At 36.9% G+C, this 25,568-nt stretch overlaps 1 protein-coding gene across 4 annotated transcripts in view; it reads left to right on the top strand.

Annotated features, from left to right (window-relative positions):
* Positions 1-25,568, top strand: part of LOC121445059 (probable ribonuclease ZC3H12B) — a 214,322-nt gene that overhangs the window by 25,410 nt on the left and 163,344 nt on the right. Inside the window, exons 2-4 of one of the 4 annotated variants that reach the window (XM_041647042.1) lie at positions 2,352-2,418; positions 11,526-11,600; positions 13,244-13,330. The gene's annotated coding sequence lies outside the window, so the exon portion shown is untranslated. The remainder of the gene's footprint in view (positions 1-2,351; positions 2,419-11,525; positions 11,601-13,243; positions 13,331-25,568) is intronic. The other 3 variants (XM_041647040.1, XM_041647041.1, XM_041647039.1) reach the window with 3 other exon arrangements.

Consider the following 25,568-nt stretch of genomic DNA (forward strand, 5'->3'; position numbering starts at 1 on the left):
GAACACAGTTGAGCAAATATTCTTGTACTATGAGCGTGTATCCTTTTGGTATATAACCAAGAGTGGTATTGCTGGGTCTTGAGGTAGATTGAAGAAAAATCGCCATACTGATTTCCAAAGTGGCTGTACAAATGCGCACTTCCCCCAGCAATTGAGGAGTGTTCTCCTTACTCCCATCCTTGTCAGCATGAGCTGTCATTTGTTTTACACATCTTATCCATTCTGACAGGAGTAAGGTAAAATTTCAAAATAGTTTTGATTTGCATTTCCCCGACGGCTAAGGATGTTGAAAATGTCTTTAAGTGTTTCTCAGCCATTTAAATTTCCTCTATTAAGAATTCTCTGTTTAGATCTGTACTCCATTTAAGTATTTCACATGTAATCATTTAGCTGTGATGTATGCCAGTGTCAAATTCTGTGGATTCTTTGTAGAATTTCTTAGTCTTAGTTTTTTCGAATTTCTTAGTCTGTAAGTCCATTTCTCTTCCTGTTTGGGGTGCTTGACCCATTATTTTTATCAAATAATCTGTTTCTCTCTCTTTTTATCTCTTAATAAAGAGCTACCTGATAGTGTCCTGTACATCCTTTATAGTTTCTTCAGTCTTTTTCATATATTTTCTTTTTGTTCCTCTGCATTATAATTTCAAGCTGCCTGTCTTCAAGTTTGATAATTCAATTCTCTGGTTTATCAAGGCTACTGCTAGAGCACTCCAGTGAATTTTCTCAGTTTACATGTTTTATTCTTTAGCTTGGATTTTACATTATCTGTTGCTTTATTTGATATCTTCATTTTGTTCATACATAATTTTTTTATCTTGATACCTTTGTGCCAGTTATTGAATTATTTGTCAGACGATTTATATGCCTTTTCTAAAGTCATTTTGGGAATACATTTTGTGCTTTGTGTGGTCCACGTTTCTTAGTTCCATTTCATACCTTCTTGTTTGAGAAAATGTTTGCTTCTCTACATTTCTACTGGTTAGCTAGATTTATGCAGAAGAAGGCTTTTACCTGAGGTTAGAGATTCTGGGGGCCTCTCACACTTCTGGATTACTCATTATAAAGATTTACTAATTATTTTCCTGATTTTTTTTACAATATTTTGCTCCCTCTGGTGTCTCTCTTTGATATTGCACTTTTGGAGCAGCTGTAGTTTTTAAAATTAAATTTATTAATTTATTTTATCTCTGGACTGCGGTTTCTCCTGCAATTCCTTCCCACCACCTTCCCTCTGCTCCCACCCCAATCCACTTCTCCTCTGTTTCTGTTCAGAATGGGCCAGATCTCCCATGGATGCCATCAAATCTTGGCATATCAAGTTGAGGTAGGACTAAGCTCCTTTCTTCGTATTAAGGTTTGGTAAGGCAACCAAGTATGAGGAATAGGTTCCTCCAATGCATGACAAAGCATCAGGGACAGTCCCTGCTCCCACTGCTAGGAGTCCCACATGTAGACCAAGCTACACAACTGTCCCATATATGTAGAGGGCCTAAGTCAGTCCCATGTGGGCTTCTTAGCTGTCACTTCAGTGTCTGTGAGTTCCTAGGCCCAGGCTGGTTGTCTCTGTGGGTTCCTTTGTGATGCCCTGAAACCACATACACACACAACAACAAAAATGGACTTAGCTGGTTGTATTTATATATTTGTGCATACATACACACATACATATTGATGTATGTAACAATAATAACCAAAGAAAAAGAGGCTGTCAATTTGAAAGTGCGCGTCCTGGGAGGGGTTGGAGTACATGGGAGGAGCTTATGGGAGGAACAGGAAGGAGGAAAGTGATGTATTATAATTTAAAATCTATTCAAAAATGTGAGCTTCATTGATGCTTTTACTGACAAAACAAATCATTTCTGTGGAAAGTAGCCTTAAAAAATGACATGTCGAACACTTACCCTATTTTATTCCTAAAATAGAAGTCACTAAGTTGTATTAAACTCTGTTCTACTACATTTCAAGTCATGGCAATCTGCTTTATTCTCAGCTGCCTTCAGACATGTTGAGCATGCCCAGTCCTGTCAGGGTTTTGAGAGTGATGGTATTTGAGCGACTACCTTGAGTAGCTCTCTGAAAAATAACATGCTAGACATATGTTCCAACTTTTTCCCTTCCCAATGAGAATCTGAGAGTTGGAATTTTTTCTCTTGTTCCATACTCAGTGAGGGTATTGGGTGGGAGATTATCCTATTTGTCTTATTTTCAACGGTCCCTCCACCTGATAATCTTTAATACCAGTGTTCAGACTCAGGGAAGATGTAACTTAATTCCACATACCCAGCCTCACCTCACCCCCACAAATCCATATGTTTGACATATATTTAGTCTTTTTTTCTCTCTCTCTCCAGGAAGAATCTAGCAATTGAGTTTTGTTCTGATTGTACTGTGCTGAGCTGGGCAAAGATATCATGGCGAGTAAGTACTGCAGCCTTTCATGTTGGCATCAGTATGGCTGGTCATGCTTGCTGAGATGCAGGAGTCTATTAGTTGGTTTCTGGATTTCTCTTTGAGGAAATTAGACTATGTATTATTGTTGAATTTGGTATCCCCAAATTCAACCTTCTTTTCTACCATCTTGTTCACATAAAGACTCTCCATTTTATTGTTTTATTTTAATTCCTTTTGCCCAGAGATCTAGATCTGTGATGATATAAATTTTAGATCATTTGTCATGATCCACAGATGCCTATGAGTCTAGGTTCTTCCACCCCTATTTTTTATTTTCTTGTTAAAATCAAGTAAATTATACCTAAATTCTGTCCTCAACTTTGATAACTATGTTATTTATGTGCACTCTACTTTGAGTACATATAGCTATTTAAAAGACACATGCTTGAGATGAGAAGTCATTTTTATTGCACCTTAAACATCTTGTCTACTATTTGGGTAACTCTTAATCCTATTTAAGTCATTGATTTTATCAGGCAATCATCCTTTTAGTTAAGCATATAGGCTATGAACTGCTTTATTTTTTATTTCAAATTTTTTCATACAATACACTTTAATTGTATTCTTTCACCTCCTCCAACTCCTCCCAGATAACCCCAACTTCCCTTCTCACCAAACTTCATGCCCCTCTCTCTTCCTTTCTCAAAACAATAACAAGTACAAAACAAAAATAAACGCCTAATGAAATAAAACTAAACAAAAACCCCTACAAGACAAGCATAACAAAATAAAACAAAAAGCATGCAGAAAAATATGAAGTCCATTTTGTGTTGGCCAACACTCCTGGTCATGGGACCTGCTCTGAAGTATGTTGTTATACCCAGTGATAACTCCAATGAAGAAAAGGGATTTTTCCTCTCCCAGCAGATACCAATTGCCAATAGCTTCTTGGTTAGAGGTGGGATTTCGTCCCACTCCCCTTCTCAATGCTGCAGTTTTGATTGGTTTGAATTGCTCAGGCCTTGTGTGTGCTATCATGGTGTCTGTGAGTTGTTGCACACATCAGGCCCCTTGTGCATGGGTGACACTGTTTCCTTGCAGTAGTTCACCACCTCTGACAGCTTAAAATCTTTCCACCTTTTCTTCCACTTAGATCTCTAAGCCTTGAGGGGAGGGGTTTGATAAAGACATTCCAGTTTGGCCTCCGTTCTCCAAAGTCTCTCCCTATGTATGTGTTGCTCAGTTGTAGGTCTCTGTTTTAATTAAAAGCTATTGCAAGAAGAAGCTTCTCTGATGAGGGTTGAGCAAGGATCTAATCTATGGCTATAACAATATACCATTAGGAATCATTTTATTGCTACGTCCCTTTAGCAGAATAGTAGTAGGTTTTTCCCGAGGCTTATGACCTATCTAGTCTCATGTCCTTGAACACTTCACCCGCATCAGGTATGGGTTCTATATCATGAGGTAGGGCCTTAATTCTAATAAAAAGTAGTTGGTTGTTCTCACAAGCTTTGTGCCATGATTGCATCAGTATATCGTATAGGCCCGTCTCCGTTGTAGGTCACAGGGTTTTTACTTGGTGAAATTTACCATTACTTTTCTTCTCTGGTAATATGCAAAGTACCTTTGAGTACCATAAATGCTAGTAAGTAGGAGTGAAGCTTCCAATTGGAGACTAGTTTGATTTTTTTCATGTTAGACAATATCAGTAAGTTGTGTCTTCAGCAGTATGGCATTCTGACAGATGTCTTAGTTCTTATACTCAGTTTTGAAACCCCATAAGAGGTATTTTCCATCATTATAGATACCCTTCCTACCTATACACTTTGGACTCTGACACTTGAGTGATGCACTATAAATTCACTTTTCACCTTACAGGCCACTGAGACTCAATGAAAAGCTGCCATAGCCACCCTTTCTACTCTGAACACCTTTTATGCTGTTGCTTTATGCCTTTTAATGGCTTTGGTAGTAAATTTAGTGCTAAATTGTTTGAGAACTTAGGTAGGTTAGCTTTATTTACATAGTTCTGGATGTTTGCCAAGGAAAATACTTTCAGAGAAACTGAAGATATATGAAAGGGATAATTAGGAAGATTGACATCTAAGCGTGTGCTCTCTCCTTCCCTCCCTCATATAAAAGGACATGAATAGAATCCATATAAGAGGATATAAAAAATGATGGAGTCAGAGGTATGAGATGAACATATAACCAGTGAATTTTAGGAGTGTTCATAATTGAGAGAGTTACTAAAGGTGAGAATAGGTACACATTAAAATGAGATTGGGGGACCTTTGAGTTGACTTAGTCAGTAAAGGCACCACCAATGACTTACCAAGCCTGATGACCTGAGTTTGATCTATGGAACTCACATGGTAAAAGGAAGCAGAGAGCCAACTCCCAAAAGTAATCCTCTGACCTCCACATTGGCATCATGGTCACCATTGTAGATCAAAGGGTTTGTAGCTGGATTACCTACTAATTAACAGAATCTAGTACTACAAACACTAGTCAGTAGAGGTAAAGGTTCTAGGTAGGCACCAGCTTGACTTCTCCATGTTTAATGAGTTATGTAGGTGTTGCCTTTAACAGCTGGATCTTGCCATCATTTTTGTGGAGAGCAATCAATAGCCTTGACAATATCCTGGGTTGTTTTGGGGTTTTCCATGGAGCTCCTTTGGCCAACAACACAATTAGATATAACCCATTTCTTATACTGGAAGTTTCGTTTGATGATGAGTGATGCCTAGTTGGGGCTTTGTGTCTCCCGTTATTTGGTAATTCTATTTATATTTCTTTCATATATGTGCACATTTTAAGAAGCTTAAATAATGGGGGAGGGAAGATTGGGTCAACAGAGAAAATATAAGGAGGGGCAGCTAAAACTAAGGGCAATTTGAGGCTTGTATGTGATGGTTACTTTTAATTGTCATTTTGATATAACTTAGAATCACCTGGAAAGAGAGTTTCATAGGGGGATTGTGTGGATCAGGTCAGCCTGTGGGCAGGTCCAGGGGTAATTGTTGTAATTACATGAATTCATGTGGGAAGATTTAGTCTACTGTGAGTGGCACCATTCCCTATGGAAGGGTTCCTGAACTGTGTAAGAATATCAGAGAAGGTGAATACTAGTAGGCATGCAGTGCATTCTTTTCTCTCTGCTCTTGAATGTGAATGCGATGTGACTAGCTGTTTGAAGTTTCTGACACCGTGCGTCTCTACTGTAATAGACTACATCTTGGAATTCCAGGCTCAAGTAAACTCCCCCCAAAGTTGGGTTTTCTCAGGGTACTTTTTAATAGCAACCAAATGAAACTAGGCCAGGTTTGCTCCCTCTTTCTATTTTTATTTGGATTTTAAGGATTTGTAATGGAATCAGATGCGTGTTAGTAACATGCAGTTTCACATATAAAAAATGCCTTTATAATGAAGAAAAGTGTAGTTTGCAAGCATCTTTGTTAGTCATGTACCTAGTACGTTTTGAGTAGTCATGTAAAGTACAGTTCTAGCATCATCCTTTAACAACTATGCAGATGGCTACGTCCTACCCCCATGTCTACCTCGAGAGACATGTAGTCTCTTAGCTCTCCATCAAGATTTTAGAACATTTTTAAACGTTACCTGTTTCCATCCTGCTCGGTTTCCATTGATTGGAGATTCACACTCACACTGCTGATTTATAATGATCCAGGAATGTCTTCAGATGGTATAATTTGCAGCTCTTGTTCTTGGTTTAGTTTTGAATAATGATAGAGAATATTTGCCATACTTCTTCTACTTGATAATAATTTAGTAACTTAAGGATATTCTTTTATTTCCTCCTGAATGTATTGTCTATTCCTGCTGTCTTACGAAGATACTGTAGTGACTGTTAGGTACTCCAGAACCAGACTGCCTACGTTTGAACTTGACCTGACAGTTTATTAGAATCTGGGATTCTGAATGGGTTATGTAGGTTGTACCTTCTTACTGACTTACTTCTCCTGGAAAATGGTGATAATTAATACATGATCTCTTCCTCATTGAGTTATAGAGAATTAAAAGAGCCAATGTATGTACTCTGTTTAGAACAGTGTCTGGCACACCTACTGTCAGCATTAGTGAGACATGCAGCCCTATGATGCGAGCTATAGTGGCCTGAGAGTTCTTCCTAGAAACCTTTATCCGGTCTAAATTCTTAATGTACTATAGAAAAAAAATCCCTCTAATATTACCTGTGTATATGATTTCCAAACTGTTCACTTGGTATTGGCTAACTAGCTGCAGGACTCGTCCCTGAGGAATACTAGTCCTCTGGCTCTCAGCCCTTATTTGCTTATAGTTCTTTGTCTAATGTGTTGGGCCCAGGGTGAGTTCCTTCTCTCATATTAGCATGCCAGTTGGTATTGCTCTTATTCTGGTATTTAGCAGCCATACTATTGCAATGTTATAGGGATAGCTTCCTTCACATTTCTTTCTTTGTTTTTTGAGACAGGGTTTCTCTTTAGCTTTGGAACCTGTCCTGAAACTAGCTCTTGTAGATCAAGCTGACCTTGAACTCAGAGACCAGCCTGCCCCCCCCCCCCCCCCAGGCTGGGATTAAAGGTGTGCACCACCGCCCACCACTGCGGCTTTCGCACATTTCTAGTTCTAGGAGCTGCGGTCTCACAGCAGGCACTGTGTTCCAAGTTGCCTTATGGACTGAAAAGATGGTATACACATATATGCCTGGTATGTGTGTGTATGTGTATCTGTGTGTAAAACAACTATTAAAGAAAAAGACCAGAGACCATGTATTTGAGACAGAGAGCAAGTGGGGGGGGGAGGGGGGGTATGGAAGGAGTAGGAGGGAAGAAAGGTAAAGGGGAAATTATATAATGATATTTTAATTTAAAAATACGAGATGTACAAATTAAAGAATTTTGTAGGAGTCAGTATGAAGAAAAATTGGAGTTTATAAAATAAAGCTTTTAATCTAGATTTAGGTAGAAGCATTTAAAAGGGGGGAAGAATGTCGGGGTCCGATGCACCAACATAAACTACTTTTCCCTCTCTGTACGGCACAGAGGCGCGTGGGAATAATTGACACAGTTCACACAGCAATATCAGAAGGGAGTCTCAGGCTTCATTCAGATCCTAAAGATGGAAGATCGTCCGTCTATCCGTGTTTATTATCCAAACACCTTTTATCCCCCAAGGTAAATTAAGGTGGAAGTTCATTAACATTCTGGACTACCCCTGCAACTGGGTCACTAGTTTGGGATTAACACCTCTTCTCAGGCGATCTACATAATTACAGAAGAAAAGGGGCAGCATAACCTGGGCTTTTGTTAGGGTAGCAACAGCCTGTCTGGCAGGGTACGTGACTGTTCTGGATACCAACCATGGCCCAAGAACTTGGCTGTCACACCATGTAGAAATATGGGCCGACAGAAGAGACCTCTGAAAAAACAGCAATAGAAAGACTTGCATTTAAGTAACAATTAAGTAACAAGTAACTATGTATATGATTTTGATGGCTGTTGAAGTTACATTGTTCAGAATGTTTAAAAAGTAAGTTAAAGTTTGGCCTACGTTTCCCTACACTCTGGCCACTGTAGACTAATAAAAGCTTGCAAATTTATCAGGTTTTCATTCCTGGAGTGAATGAATGACTGTTATCCAATACTGTAAAGGGGGCCCTTAAGATGTTCATTAAGTATTGTGAGAGATGACATGACCCTGGATTATGTTGGTGGACTTTAATGTCATCACAGCGGCCACTAGATGAGGGAGACAGAGGAAGTTGGGCCAGAAAAACTGACAATGTAACTGTTACTGGAGCTTTTAGAGTAAAAGCCTGGCCTTAACAGTCGAACAAGCAAGACTCGTCTGCTATTCCTCCATTAAAACATAAGTAACAGGAAAAGTAGAGAAAGGAGATTTTAGTCAAAGTGGCTGCATTGGGAAGAGAAACAAATAAAAGGTCCAGTGAACTCCTAGTCAATCTTCAGGGTACTGGAAAGAGATTTTCCTTTACCTAGGGGGTAAGAGGTATGCATAATTAGATAGTCTTAATGAAAGTGTGGCCTTTCTCACTACCTTTGTTTGATCTCATTTGTCTTGCAAAGTGGTTTGATAAATTATCAGAGATTTGTGTAATATCTCCTAGGGAGAGAAGTGACTTCTCTTGTCACCAGGGCTTCCCTTTTTCTAGCATGGACTTACTGGAGAAATTTTAATTCCTTGGAGCCCATTGTTTCAATAGTCTGATACCCAAAATGAAGAGCACAAGTGTCCCTCTTTAGAGTATCTTCTCCTGCTATTTAAATGATGGTTAAATGATCAAACTGGTCAAATGATGACTTCAACACTGTCCTCATGGCTTTGAGAGTGTCACAAGCTAAGAGTGCAGCTTCAAAACTTGAAGCTGTGGAGCAAATGTCACCCTGCTGATACATTGATTTTTTTCCTAAGTGACATTGATTTTTAGCTTCTACCTTCCTCCAAAGTGAGAGGATGTTTGTTATTTTAAGCCAGCAACTCTGTAGTAACTTATTTTAGAAGCCACAGGAAAATTATGTGGATCAGATTGTTACTGGAGTTAGGGTCAAAGCCTATACTGTTAGCCTTAACAAGCCAAGCTCAACCATCTGTCCTTGATAGACCAAATAACACAGTCAAATTAATAATGGAAGGCAGAGAAAAATAGAGGTATATTTATTCAGTGGGGACCATATTGAGAAGAGGGACAGAGATTCAGTGGTTCCCACAAATTTTCAGGGTCCCAACATGAGGGAAAAGCTTAAATAGAAGACAAGATAAATGCATAACTAACGACTGCTACCAAGGTGTGTATGTCCTGCCCACCACCATCTTAGCTCTAGTATCCACTAGGTCAGTCTCTCCTGCAGTGTCATTGACCAGTTGTCAGTCTTTCCTGGAGATAAGTTCCTCCTCTGTTGGGCCCTAAGGCTTTAACCCTTTTCTCTTCTTAGTGTGAGGATCCTAAGGAAACTGTAATTTCTTGGGTCTGTTGTTTTAATAATTTGATGGTCCAAGGGAGGGCCACAGATTTTCTTTAAAATATCCTCATTTCTTGCATTCAGGCCAGTAACATCTTTCATCTTTGTTAACTTTAGCCATTATCATAGCCTGTCAAAATGGTAGAGGAAAAATGGAATAACGTTGATTTAGGACACTAACAATGCACTTCTGTCTTAATTTGCTTTCTATTGCTATGATAAAGACCATGACTAAATGTAAATTGGGGAGGAAATGGCCTATTTTGCCTTACAACTTACATTCCCTCATTTAGGGACATCAGAGCAGGAACCTAGAGACGGGAACTGAAGCAGAGGCCATAAAGGAATACTTCTTACTGGCTTGTTCCTCATCAATTGTTTGGCCTGATTTCTTTTTTTTTAATTTATTTATTTATTAAAGATTTCTGTCTCTTCCCCGCCACTGCCTCCCATTTCCCTCCCCCTCCCCCAATTAAGTCCCCCCCCCCCTCAGCGCGAAAAACAATCAGGGTTCCCTGTCCTGTGGGAAGTCCAAGGAACCCCCACCTCTATCCAGGTCTAGTAAGTTGAGCATCCAAACTGCCTAGGCTCCCACAAAGCCAGTGCGTGCAGTAGGATCAGAAACCCATTGCCATTGTTCTTGAGTTCTCAATAGTCCTCATTGTCCGCTATGTTCAGAGAGTCCGGTTTTATCCCATGCTTTTTCAGACCCAGTCCAGCTGGCCTTGGTGAGTTCCCAGTAGAACATCCCCATTGTCTCAGTGTGTGGATGCACCCCTCGCGGTCCTGAGTTCCTTGCTCGTGCTCTCTCTCCTTCTGCTCCTGATTTGGACCTTGAGATTTCAGTCCTGTGCTCCAATGTGGGTCTCTGTCTCTGTCTCCTTTCATCGCTTGCTGAAGGTTATTATTCAGGAGGATGCCTATATGTTTTTCTTTGGGTTCTCCTTATTTAGCTTCTCTAGGATCACTAATTATAGGCTAAATGTCCTTGGTTTATGGCTAGCGATCAGGGAAATGCAAATCAAGACAACTTTAAGATACCATCTTACACCTGTCAGAATGGCTAAAATAAAAAACACCAATGATAGCCTTTGTTGGAGAGGTTGTGGAGAAAGGGGTACGTACACTCATCCATTGCTGGTGGGAATGCAAACTTGTGCAAACACTTTGGAAAGCAGTGTGGCGGTTTCTCAGGAAATTCGGGATCAACTTACCACTGGACCCAGCAATACCACTCTTGGGAATAGACCCAAGAGAGGCCTTATCATACAACAAAAGTATATGCTCTACGATGTTCATAGCAGCATTGTTTGTGATAGCCAGAACCTGGAAACAACCTAGATGCCCTTCAATGGAAGAATGGATGAAGAAAGTATGGAATATATACATATTAGAGTACTACTCAGCAATAAAAAACAAGGACTTCTTGAATTTTGCATGCAAATGGACGGAAATAGAAAACACTATCCTGAGTGAGGTAAGCCAGACCCAAAAAGAGGAACATGGGATGTACTCACTCATATTTGGCCTGATTTCTTATACAAGCCAGAGGTAGCATCACATAAAATGGGCTGGGATCTCCCATATCAGTCATTAATCATGAAAATCCCCCTGCAGTCTTGCCTATGGACCAATATAGTGGATGCATTTTCTCAGTTGAATTTCCCTCTTCTCAGAGGACCTTGTTTTATATCAAGGCAACAAAAAAATTTAACCAGTACAAGTTAGATCACATAAATGAGATTTTACCAGGTAGAACCTTAAAGTGGAACTGCAGATATAATCATTCCAGGTATGAATTAACTTTGGAAAGAAACATTGTTCATTGATGCTGTGCAATAGGTATATAAGGGCTACAGTGATGGCTCAGCCATTAATGGCTAGGCTTACTACCAAAAATAGATTCTTAAAGTACAGTACACTTCTTCCAACAAACTATCTGGAGATTGAGGTTGCACCTTGAATATGATCTGTCCCCCAGACACTCCCATTTAACAATTTGGTTTCCAGGTGTTCATAGTGTTTTTAGAGGGTTGAGGAACCTTTAGGAGACAGAAAATTGCTTAGAAATGGGTTCTTGGTGATGGAATTTGGGTTTTATGGCCTGATGACTTTTTTAAAAATCTGCTTTCTGTTTCTTGACTTCAGATGCAACGTGACCAAGCATCTCACAGTCCTGCTGCCGCATCTTCACTGCCATGATGGACTGCATCCACTCAAATTGTAAGCAAAACTAAGTGCTCTCTTAGAAGGTATTGTGTCACTGAAATGAGAAAAGTAACTAAGACATGCCAGTCCCCCTCTGTCCCTCCCTCCCTTCCTTCCCAGACTAACCTTAAATATATTATGACCTAGCTCAAGGTGACATTAAACTTGAATCTGAGTGCTAGCATTAGATTTGTTGTATGTGGCCCAGATGACAAAGGCTTTCTAGTCTTTCTCTGAAACTGACCTTTTGACAAATATGTTGTTACAAGGTAATACAATTTTTGTCAGTTCCAGTTGCAGTGTCTGAATAATGGAAAATGAAATTACCAACACACTTGCCATTTGAAACTGTAAGTACAGTTTCCATTTTGTATAACCTAATAGCACATTGTCAACAATCCTTTTGACTGTGTTTGCCCACCTTGCAGTCCTATGAGGCTTTTTCTTTCACCTTCAATAGACTGACTTGATTCTAGGTCACCAAGTTTGTTTTGTTTTGATTTTTCATTTTTAGATATTGAGAACTACCATCTGAATATCTACCAGGTGATGATCTTTAGAGTATCTTCTCCCTTTATAACACTTTACAAATAATCCCATTTTATAAGCGAGAAACTTGAGGGTCAGAGTAAGTGAAATCTCCAAGATTATATAATCAACATCTGGTGTTTGTCACTTAAAATTTGGAGTGGAGATGCAAGTGTGGAAGATGTACATTCTGAGAAATGTATCTTTAGTCAATTTCATTATTATTTAAATGTCACATAGCATACTTATGCAAGCCAAAATTATATGGATCAATGCTGTTCTGAGACACAGCAAACACGAAATGTGTGAAACAGCTGCTTGAATACAACAGAGCACAGTGTTTCCTACTGATTGTTTTACATAAGTAGAAAGAGTACACTCTAAAGTAACAAGTGATAATGAGTGAGCCAGTAATGGTGCTGTTTGTTTTTATTTTAAATGTTATATACTATACAGAATTGTATATGCTGTATTTTATAGGTTTTCCAGCACAACAATTAACTGGGTATCACATTAAAAAGTCAGTTTTACTTTAAAATTCTTTATGAAAATCGTAACTTGATTAAATCTTGACATGTAATTTGATACTTTTACAGCATAAAGAAGAATGATGGTTGCTGTATATATGTTTTCATTATGACCCAAACTAATCACTATTTCATGAATTATTGTTTATATAAAAAGGAGCAATGAACAGAGCAACTGTGATTATTCAAAATGTAAACAGGTTACAGACTTCTTTCTAAAAACTTAATGAGATGAATCTCTTAGTTCATGGCAAACAGTTGATAATATATGTGACCAATGATAAAATTTAAGCTTTCCGATTAAAATTAGAACTTTGTGAAATATGTTTCCTTTACAATAAACTACATAGCTTCTTGATGATATCATTCAGTAATATTAAAATGAAGGTTTTATTTTTAAATTGTGTAATGAAATGGGAAGGTCCACACAACTCAGTGGGTTAATAGCAATGCTTAAAACATGGTATTGTGGAATTATGCATGTACAAAACTGGCGTTCAAAGTTGGGACTTCTCGTTTCTGTCTTAGCATGCAAATAGCTTAGGAATTATATAACCCCATTCTAAACAATTAAGAAAACTGAAAAACAACAATCTTTCTTAGATATAGCAGAGAACTGACATGCTGTTGAAAACCACTGAGCCATGGGTTGAACTAATGGGGCAAATATAGAGACTCACATCTTAGCAGGTAAGAGACCTTCAAGCAGAACCTTTGTAGGAATCAATAGTTGTGAAGAAAACCTGAATCAGGTGTCTATAATAAAGGTCAAAAAAAATGGGAGAGAAAAGATCTTAAGCTTGAGTATATGTTAGAAACTTCTGGAAGTAGAAAGCAAAAGGACAACAAAACAAAACAAATATAACAACCCCAAATCCCCAAACTTGGAAACTTTGTAGCATAGAAAGAAAATCCAGGAACTGTGAGGCAGCTAAAACCGGGTAATGTATGCCATATGTGAGTGTTAAAAGGTGAAAATGAGGATATTTGAAGCAAAAATGACTGCGAATTTCTTCAAGTTATTATCAGATACCAAATCACAGATGTGGGGAGCTCAACTAAATGCCCAAACAGATGGTAGAACAACAGATGAAACCAAGTCAAACCAAATGAAATTAAAGCTAAGTGTACCATAAAAAAACCCACAGAAGACCAAAGGAAAGGAAAAAGTATTGAAATAAATCAGAGGAAAAAATAGACTTACTCATATTTGACTTCTCAGAAAACATGAAAGCAGGAAGAAAATACAATACAATTTAAAAATTGAGAGATCTAACCCACATCAAACTAGAATCCTCTGCCCCCAAAATTATTTTTTAAAAGTGAAGGAAAAAACTTTCTCAGACAAGCAGAAATTAAAGGAGTTTGTTGCTAGTAGCCCTGCCCTGTAAGAAAAAAAAAATAGAAGCTTCTTTAGGGAACTGAACACTTAACTAAATAAAAGGCAAGAGCAGATAGCTATACCAAGAAAAACCACAAATGTTGTAATTCTAGATGCCTAGACCTAATGAAGATATGAAGAAATGTCTCAAAACCAGGAACAGACAGTTTAATGACATAAGGAAAACAATTTAAGATATGAAAGTAGAATTAAACAAAGAAATAGAATTCCTAATAAAAGCCAAACTGAAATCAGCTCGAAATTAGAAACTCAGGAAATCAAACAAAAAACTCCTAAGTAAGCCTCACTAACAGATTAAAAGACATAGAAGCGTAAATATTGGGTCCTTAGCATGAGGTAGATGAAATGGATGGTTCAGTAAAAGTAAATTTTAAAACTAAAAATAAATTTAGGCACAAAATATCCAGGAAATCTGAGACAATAGGAATAAACCCAAAACCCCTATAAGTAACAGGTCTAGAAGAATAGGATATCAAGATCAAAGACACAGAAAAATATTTAATTATTATTTTCAATTTTATTTTTTGGGGATTATAATAAAATTATAACATTTCCCTTCCTTTTATTCCCTCCAAACCATCCAATGCAATGCCCCGCTCCTGCCATCAAATTTATGGACTCTTTTTTCACTGATTGACAACATTTCTCCTATCTAAAGAAAGAGATGTCTATCAAGTTACAAGAGGCAAACAAAACACCAGATGAACAGAACCAGAAAAAAAAAACTCTATACTACACATAATAATCAAACTTTAAATGTAACGAACAAAAAAAGGATATTAAAAGATATAAGGGAAAAGACTAAGGCAAATATAAACTAAGTCAAAATATAAATATAAGACTAAGTCAAAATATAAATATAGAACAACACCTGACTTTTTTAATGAAGATTCAGAAAGATATAAGGGCCTGAACAGATGGCATATAAGCCCTGAAAGACCACAGGTGCCAGTCTAGAATCTTATACCCAGAAAAACTATGAATGACAATTAACTGAAAAGAACAAAAAATATGATGAGAACAAATTTAAGCATTTTCTTCCTCCAATCCTGGTCTATAGAAGACAATGGAATGAAAACCAGGCTGAAGAGAAAATCAGCCTAATAAAATGCAAAAAAAGTTTATCATAAAAGGGGAACAATGGGGCTGGAGAGATGGCTCAGTGGTTAAGAGCACTGCCTGCTCTTCCAAAGGTCCTGAGTTCAATTCCCGGCAACCACATGGTGGCTCACAACCATCTGGAATGAGGTCTGGTGCCCTCTTCTGGCCTGCAGACATACACACAGACAAAATATTGTATACATAATAAATAAAAAAGTAATAATAAAGGGTTATTTATTTAAAAAGGGGGGAACAATGTCAAAGTAAAATAAGAGGAATTAGTAAAAAAATGTTGAATAATAGCTCTCAATAAATTGTCTCAATTTCTCAATTTAAAAAGATATGAATTAATAGACTGGATTAGAAAACAGTATCCATCTTCCTGCTGAATCCAAGAAACATATCTCACCATAATGGACTGTTATCACCTTAGGGTGAAAGGGTAGAAAAAGGCATCCTAGGCAAATGGAACCAAGAAGCAAGCAGGCAAAGTTATTTTGATATCTGACAAAATAGACTTTAAACCAAAACTGATCAAAAGAGATAGGGATGTACACTACAAATTAATCAAAGGAAAAATCCACAAAGAGAATAATACACTTCTAAATATTTATGCACTGAATAGAAAGAAACCCAGCATCATTAAAACAGCAGCAAACATTGCTATATCTAAAGGTACATGTTGACCCCAACAAGGTGATAGTGGGTGACTTCAATAACCTACTCTCTCCTTAGACAGATAATCCGTACAAAAACTAAACAGAGAAATGCTTAATTTAAATTTCATCATAAATCAAATGGACCTAGAAGATATTTAGAGAACATTTCATATGAACACAAAAGAATATACCTTCTTAGCAGCTATTGCAACAAAATTGACCAGATATTGGGCCACAAATTAAGTCTTGTCAGATAAATAAAATTGAAATAACACCATACTTCCTACAGTGCATTAAAGCTGGATATCAACAACAGAAACAACAGGAAGCCTACAAATCATGGAAACTAAACAACTCACAACTGAGTAAAAAATGTGTCACAATATAAATGAAGAAAGTTAAAAACTTTTAGAATTGAATGAAAATGAAACTCAACATGTCCAAACCTATGGGACTCAATGATGGCAGCTTTTTTTTTTAAATCAAACTTATGGCACATACATAAAAACTGGAGAGATCTCATATTAATTACTTAAAGATACATTTGAAAGTTTTAGAAAAACTAGAAGAAATAATGCCGAAATGGAGTAGATGGGAATAAATTATCAAACTTACAGCCGAAATCAATAAAATAGAAACAACAATAAAAAATAATACAAAGAATCAATGAAACAAAGAGTTAATTCTTTGAGAACTATCAACAAGATCAACACACATTTAGCAAAATTAACCAAAAGAAAGATTCTACATTAGTAATACTATGTATGAAAAGGGAGTTCAGTTCTTATAACAGACATTAAGGAAATTCATAGAGTCTTAAGGATATATTTTAAAATCTGTATTCCAACAAACTGGAAAACATTTTTTTAAAAAAATACCTGATAGATTTCTTGATGTATATGACTTACCATAATACCAAAGTTAAATCATTGTGAAATAAACAATTTAAACAGACCCATAACTCCAATAGAAATAGAAGCAAAAAATTAACATTTTCTAACAACAAAATAGCCCAGGGCATGATTGACTCAGTACAAAATGAAGATAGACCATCACAGAACTAATGCCAACACTCCTCACATTATTCTGTATTAGAAACCAGGAGAATACTTAAAAATTATTTTCCTGAAGCCACTATTACCCTATGTTGCATGTTGCATGGAAAGGGGTCCCTTTTGTTCCGGCCGCCCAGCTAGCTTTCACCCACAATAACCACACAGAAATTATATTAATTAAATTACTGCCTGGCCCATTATCTCTAGTCTCTTACTTTACTGGCTAACTCTTACATTAATTTAGCCCATCTCTATTAATCTGTGTATCGCCACATGACTGTGACTTACCAGCAAGATTCTAACCAGCATCTGTCTCAGGCAGGAGATCCATAGCATCTGCCACTCTGCCCTTCTTCCCAGCATTCAGTTCTGTCTACTCTGCCTACCTAAATTCTGTCCTATCAATTAAGCCAAGGCAGTTTCTTTATTCAACCATGAAAGCAACACATAAACAGAAGGACCTCCTACACCAACTCTAATTTAGCAACTCACACTAGGACTCAACAACAACAAAGAGAAATTGTGTATCAATATCCCTTATGAACATAGATGCAAAAATTCTTAAGAAAATACTGAATAGAAGAATCCCTACTGTATGAACTGGCTTTTTGGATCCCAGTCTCTGTGGAGGAATGACTTGCTCAGCTTAGATGCTTCAGTGTGACAGACTTTGTTGACTCCCCTTGGGAGGTCTTACCCTCTCTGTCTTAAGAGTGAATGAAGGGTAGAGTGGGGGAAATGGGAGTAGGGGAGGGAGAGGAAACTGGGATTTTTATGTAAAATAAAAAAAACTGTTTAAAAAAGATCATCCACTATCATCAAGTAGTCTTCATCTTAGAGATGCAAGGATGGTTCAATATATGTAAATTAATAAATGTGTCCACCATTTAAACAGACTGAAAGGGAAAAAAAACCACATAGTCATCTAATTAGATGCAGAAAAGACCTTTCACAAAAATCTTAACACTCCTTCATGGTAAAAATCCTGAAGAAATTAGGGATACAAAGGGCATACACAAAAATAATAAAGACAATTTACAGCAAATATATAGCCAACATCAGTTAAAATGGAGAGAAACTCAAAGTAATTTCACTAAAATCAGGAACAAGGCAAAGTTGTTCACTCTCTCCATACCTGTTTAGTATAGTACTTGAATTCTTAGCTACAATAGTAAGACAACTGAAGGAAATCAAGGGACTACAATAAGAAGGAAAAAAGTCAAAGTAGCTTTATTTACAAATGATATGATCGTCTACATAAATGACCCAAAAATTTTTACCAGGAAACTTGTACTTTGATTGATCATACTTTCAGAAAAGTAAAATGATACAAAATTAATACAAATATATAGCCTTCCTGTATGCAAATGACAAACATACCAAGGGAAAAAATTAGAGAAACGTACCTTTAACAATAACCTTAAAAATAAAATAAAACTTCTTGGAATAACTCTTACCAAGCAAGACTTGGAAAATAAAAATTTTAAGACATCAAAGAAAGAAATTGAAAAAGGCACCATAAGATAAAAAACTCTCCTATGTTTATGATTCAAAGTGTGAAAATGACCATCCTACCAAAAGAAGTCTACAGATTCAGTAAAATCTCCAAACATAATTCACAAAATTCTAACACAATTCACAGAAATTAAAAATATAATATTAAACTTGATATGGAAGCATAGAAATCCTAAGCTAACCAAAGCAATCCAGAATAATAAAAGGATTGGGCAGGGGTATCAACATCCTTGATTTCAAATTGTATTACAGATCTATAAAAATAAAAAAGCAATTATTCATAGACAGATATGTCTATCAATGGAATAGATTAATTCCACACATCTATGGACACCTCACTTTTAACAATGTACCAAATATACACACTGTAGAAAAGTCAGTATCTTCAACAAATGGGGCTGGTTAAACTGGATGATTGTACGTAGAATACAAATAGATCTATTTTTATTACCGTGTACAAAACTCAATTCCAAATGGGCAATGCCCTCAACATAAGGTCAGATACCCTAAATCTTATAGGAGAGAAAGTGAGGAATAGTCTTAAACTCATTGGCACAGGAAAGGACTTTCTGAGCAGGACACCCATAGCATAGTTATGACTAACAATTAAAAGTAAAGCTTCATGAAGCTGAAAATCCTCAGTGCAGCAAAGGACACCATCATTCAGGCAAAGCATCAGCCCACAGAATGGAAAATATCTTTATCAATTGTACATCTGATAGAGAGCTTGAGTCTAGAGCATATAAAACTTAACATTAGAACTGTATAATATTAGAACATTAGAATATATAAAGAACTTAACTGAACATTAAGAAAACAAATGACTCAATTAAAAATGGGGTACAGAATTAAACAGAGTTCTTAGAAGTTGAAACACAAATAACTAAAAAAACACTTAAAGAAACATTCAACATTATTAGCCATCAGGGAAATTAAAACTAAAGCTACTTTGATATTTTTATCTTATAACAATCAAAATAGACAAGATCAATAAAACAAATGACAGCACATGCTGGTGAAGATGAGGAGAAAGGGAAACACTCATCCATAGCTAGTGTGAGTGCAAATTTGTACAGCTACTATGCAAACCTTTGTGGAGTTTCCTCAAAATGTAAGCAATTGATCTACCAAACAGACTAATTTTGTTTCTTTATTTTGTTTGGTTTTCTTCTAAATTTGATTTTGTTTGGGGGAGAGGTTACAAGGTCAGAGGGCAGATGTGAGGGACAGGGAAATAAGTGGGAACAGAATACATGATATGAAATTCACAAAGAATCAATAAAAGTAAAAATACAAATAGATCTACCACAAGATCTAGCTATCACATTCTTGGACATATCCCCAAAGAACTCTCCATCCTGCTACAGAAATAGTTGCTCAGTCATGTTCATTGCAGTTCTATTTATAATAGTGAGAAATTAAAAATAACCTGGATGCTAAGAAAAATAAAATTATGAAATTTGAAGGTAAATGGGTGGGCTTAGAAAAGAATATATCGAGTGAGGTAACACCAGTCAGAAAGTTAAATATTTGCATGTTTTTCTTGTATGTGCATGTTAGCATTTAAGTTTAGATTTAATTTAGAACTATCACACGTGTTAGGTAGCCTGTAAGGACCAGGGGAAAAATAAGGGGACTTTCAAGTAAGTGAAAATAGAAATAAATACAGCATTAGGTGATAAATGGAAAACTAGAATGGTAGGATTAAGTGGGGAGGGGCATGGGAGAGTAAGGTAAAGGGGGAATATTGGGAGGGACAACTAATACTAAAGGCCTTTTGAAAAAAACATATGGAAACCTACTTTAGAAGCTTCCTAAATAGATACATATATGAATGTAGTTTAAATATAGTTACCATATAATCGGGGTAGACTGTGCTCCAGATATTCATTTTATTCTACCAAGTAAAACACCCAATGCACTAGGAATGAGCTTGTTTGTCCTTGCTGCCCAGAACCAAAATAACCACACAGAAACTATATTATTTAAATCACTGCTTGGCCCCTTAGCTCTAGCTTCTTATTGGCTAACTTTAACATCTTAATTTAACCCATCTCCATGCATAACTACGAGGTTGTGGCCTACCAGCAAAGTTTCAGCACGTCTATCTCTGGTGGCCTCATAGCATCTCTCTGACTCTGCCCTTCTTCCTCCCAGCATTCAGTCCAGTCCTCCCCACCTACCTAAGTTCTGCCCTATCAACAGGCCAAGGCAGTTTCTTTATTCATTAATGGTGGTCACAGCACATAGAGGGGACTACCACATGAACATCGTACTTAGTCTTTGGCTGAAGGGTTCCTAGAGAACCTCCAAAACATAATAGGCTATAACTTGATGGTAAAACCCTATTGCTGATGATAATTAACACTTACTTATGTCTTTGAACATAGAGAAGTTCATCTGGTGCCTAACTAGAAGTTTCACTCCTGCTGACTAGAGTTCATGGTACTGGAAAGTATTATGCATGCTACTAGAGCAGTGCATCAATCATCAATATTTCCCAGCTACAAACCCTGTGACCTATACCAGTGGCCCGCCTGCAAGATATACTGGTGCAATAGTGACACAAATGTTATGGGAGGAACCAACTGCTTTTTAAAAATTGGATTGAAGTCCCACTCCATGAGATAGAAGACATACCTGATGCTGGTAAAATAGCCAAGAAGCTGAGACTAGATAGGTCACAGGCCTTGGGGAAAACCTACTACTGTTAATTTCTTCCAATTTTTTTTGCCTTTTCCTTCTCTTCTTTAAGAGAACTTTTGATTTCTTCTTTAAGGGTCTCTATCATCTTCATAAAGTTATTTTTAAGGTTGTTTTCATCTGCTTTGCCTGTGTTAGGATGCTTAGGTCTTGCTGTTGTGGAATCACTCGTTTCTGGTGTTGTTGTATTGCTCTTTATGTTGTTGAATGTTTTCTTACACTACCATCTTCCCATCTCTTCCTCCAATGGGTACAGGTGGAGTCTGGGCTTTGGGGGTCCCTCTTCCTCCAGTTGGTGCAGGTAGGGCCTGTGGCTTTCGTGATTGCTCCTCCAGGTACAGGCAGGGCCTCCAGTAGTTACTCGTCCCCGTGAATGTGGAGTCTTGGCTCCGGTGGGGGTTGGTTGGGGTTGTCGAGAGGTTACTACCAGGTCTCTGTGACTTCAGTGGGTGGGAGTGAGACTTGGGATGTGCCACCAGGGGCTAGGTCCTAGAGAGCAGAACCCTCTAGCCAGGAGCCCAAACACTAACCTTTTCCAGGTGCAGGCAGGGTCGTGGCCCTGGTCCTACTATTGTTATTCTGTTAAAGGAACATAGCAATAAAATGGCTCCTAATGGCATATTGCTATACCTGTAAGTAAGTGCAACATAAAACCCCATTATAGAGAAGCTCTTTTTCAGTAGATGGTAATTAATACAGAGCCCCACAACTGGACAATTGGCTGAGAGTGAAAGACTGGAGAACTTAGTCCTAAATGGATGTCTTTTTTTAAATTTATTAGATTTTTTTTAAAAAAAATACCAATCCACATTCCCACTCCCTCTTCTCCTCCCAGTTCATCCACACACCCTCCCACCCCAACCCCTCTAATCCCAAGAAAGGATAAGGCACATTCCTTTGTGGAAGGTCTTTATCACACTCCTCCCCTCAAGCTTCAGTGATCTAGGAGGAAGAGGAGGCAGAAAGATTTTAAGAGCCGGAAGTGGTGAATGATTCCAAGGAAACAGCATCTTCCAGACACAGCAGGATTGATACACATATTAACTCACAAAGACTGTAACACCATGCATAAGACCTGCACAGGTTCAAAGCAGACAAAATCCCAGTGCTAAGAAGGGGAAGTGGGCACAAAATCCCCCTAACCAAGAAACTGTTGTGACATTGTATTGATCAACCATAATCCAAGGCAGATTCTTTTTTTTTCCCCACACCATTTTTCCTTTTCTATTTAAATAAAAAAAAGGGTTTTAACTTTAACATAGTATAATTGCATATAATAAGACAGGTAGCAAGCAAGAATTACAGTTACAATATTTGTTTCTATCTTTTATCATAACTAAGACAAATTGTAGCTATCTATTCTTCAGTTCCATCAAAGACTCCAGAACGATATAATATTACCTAAGTAAATAGGAAGTACGTTGTAAGCAACTTCCAAAACTCTAGAATTGACAGAGATAGATTCTTGCTCAGGAGTTCTTGTCCAACACAAAACAGACTCCACGTTTGTTTTTTCTGCTTTATTTTTGTATTTTTTCTTATTTTAGTTTTTGTTTTGACTCTTTAAATACTTTTTAGAGATATAGAAAGAAACAACAATAAGTTGGCTAGGTAGTGAGATGTGGAGTATTTGGGAAGAATTGGGGAGGTGAAAGAATGTGATGAAATACACTGTCAGAAACTTTTTTAACCCAATAAATCCTAAAAATGGTATTTAGCAATGTAGGAAAATACAATAACAAATGCAAAATTATTATCAGCTTCTATAAGGCTAATAGTGACAAAAACTACATAAATGGATGTTACTTTGGGTCTTCTAAAATTTTCAAGAGTATAGAGTATTCTTAAGACCAGAATTTGAAAACCATTTGCTTTTCTAGACATCCAACTCTTATTTGATAAGCATATATTATTTGTCTATACATTAGTTGTTAAAATTATTGAAGAAGGCAGGGAAAGAATGGGTCCCTCACTGATGTTTCTCTGGATAGATTGCATCAAGTTGCTTTAAGTTTGTTGTTTTAGTCACTTACTTGTATTTTACCCATTCTAAATAAACTAGTGTATTGTGAAAAATGTGTCAAATATCTAACTGAACAAGATGTGCCATATCTCCGCCTTTCATTTTCTCTTTCAATCTAATAATCCAACCGAAATTGTGTACTTTGACCTTACTCATTTTGTTGGATTGACAGTGGCTGTTGGTAAAACTCAGTTTCCTTTCTGTGTTATTGATAAAGCATTAACTTAATTACATTGCTGGCCTTTTATATTATATTCATCATTTTGAATTTTGTATAGTTTTTCCCCTTTTTTCCTCCCTTTTAGAAAACTGTAACTTTATATTCACTGTTTATATATCATCCACATTTCAAAATTATAGACATTTCTTATAGCTACTGTGCAGCTTGAATAAGAGTGGCCTGCATAGGCTCATATATGTGAATGCTTGGTCTCTTGGTCTCTAGTTCATGGAACTTTGGAAAGGATTAGGAAGCATGTCCTTGTTGGAGTAGGTGTGGCATTGTTGAAGGATATGTGTCATTGGGGATAGACTTTGAGGTTTCAAAAGTCCACACCAGGCTCAGTTCCCCTGACCCCCTGCTTTCCACTTACGGATCATATGTGAACTCTCAGCTCTTCCAGTGCCTTCCCTGCCTGCTGTTGTTTACCACCATGATGGTCTGGACTGTCCCTCTAGACACAGTGAAGCTAGTGTTCTCTAGACAGAATGGGCTCCAACCCACTGTTTCTTAAAGTATTTATAGGCTGTACAGTATCATTTGGACCTTTTATGTTATTGTTGTATTTAGCCTATATGACTAAGGAACATGCTAAGAGGGGTTTCCATTTCTGCCTATGACTAAGGTCCATGAACAGACATGATTATAGAAGCAGAAACAATGAGGTTAGAACTATCATTTCATAACTATCTGTTTCTAACAAAGTGGGGGTGTTCATCTTATGCAGGAAGTAAGATTACAGAACCAAAGCACAGCACTTATTAGTCATAGCTAAAAGTATAGTAAGAATTTTAACTCATTTTAATCTTCTTTATAATTTCCTCATTTATCATAATGTATTTTAGTTCTCTGTTAGTCAGGTTTGTTTTACTTTCTACAGTTTGATCATTCTTAGAGAAAATTAAACAAACTAGAAGTTAATTCTGCTGTTATGTCTGATAATAAGTACTCAGAACAGTGAATATATGACCCATGTGCTTTTCATTCTGATTATATGTATAATAAGACCTTTTATATTAGTATGAGTATCTTTATGAGATGGTTTCACTTTGGGACTTAGCCTCTGTTATACAAGTGGTAGAGTTATTATGCTGTGACATTCTTAGTCTCATCATTTGTTGAATGTCCTCCCTTTCATCTTTTGCTCATTATATATGAGGTGTGATTTCAAACTTTAAACCATAACTCATAGTAAGAAATATATTTCACAATCATGACTGAGTACACACGCACATGTGCAACTGAAGCAGTGTGTCTTGTTTCAGTCTGAGCCCAACGAAGATACAAAAATCTCCACAAGGTTTACCATTTCTCTCTCTCTCTCCTTCTCTGTATGTATGTTTATATCTTTTTGTTCTATGAATTATCAAGATTTTTTTAAATGTTCAAATACTTGTAGATTTTCCTGTTTTGTCTTGTTACTGATTTCTATATGTATTTTGTTGTATTTGCAAAACACTCTAGTATAATTTTCCTTCTTTTAATTATTCTAGGTTTGTTTCTAGTCTGTCTTGGTACATATTTTGTTGGCACTTCAAAAGAATATGTATTCTTCTGTGTGCATTTGTGATAGTCTGAAAATAAAAGCAATTAGTTCCTGTTGGCTAATGATGTTCTTGAGTTCTCCTATGTCTTTGTTTATTTTGCAATTATTCTATTACTGATTGAGAGAGCATTGTTGAAGATTTTACCAATAGCTGTTATTTTTCCTTTTAGTTATACCATTGTTTGTTTCATATATTCCCATCTCTGGTCTTTGGTATATTTACATTCATAGTTGTTGTGTTTTCATGGTAAATTGACCATTTTTGCAATTATGTAATTTCTGTTCATCTTGGTGTTTTCCCTGATACTTCATTTTTATCAATATTGAAAGTTGCTTTCCTCTGAATAGTTTTTTAAAAAATATTTATTTATTTATTATGTATACAATATTCTGTCTGTGTATATACCTGCAGGCCAAAAGAGGGCACCAGACCCCATTACAGATGGTTGTGAGCCACCATGTGGTTGCTGGGAATTGAACTCAGGACCTTTGGAAGAGCAGGCAATGCTCTTAACCTCTGAGCCATCTCTCCAGCCCCTCCTTTGAATAGCTTTGTGCTTACTCTTTCACCTCTTTATTTTATCTTGGATCTTATGTTTGAAGTGATTATCTTGTGGAAGCCATATAAGCGGCTAATTTCTAAAATATTTTATAATCTTTTAAAAATCTCTTTTAGTTGATATGTTAATATTATTTACATTTAC

The sequence above is a fragment of the Microtus oregoni genome, unplaced genomic scaffold (assembly GCF_018167655.1).
Source record: "Microtus oregoni isolate MIOR12 unplaced genomic scaffold, Mior012 000155F_ref0000269, whole genome shotgun sequence".
In the NCBI taxonomy this organism is placed as follows: Eukaryota; Metazoa; Chordata; class Mammalia; order Rodentia; family Cricetidae; genus Microtus; species Microtus oregoni.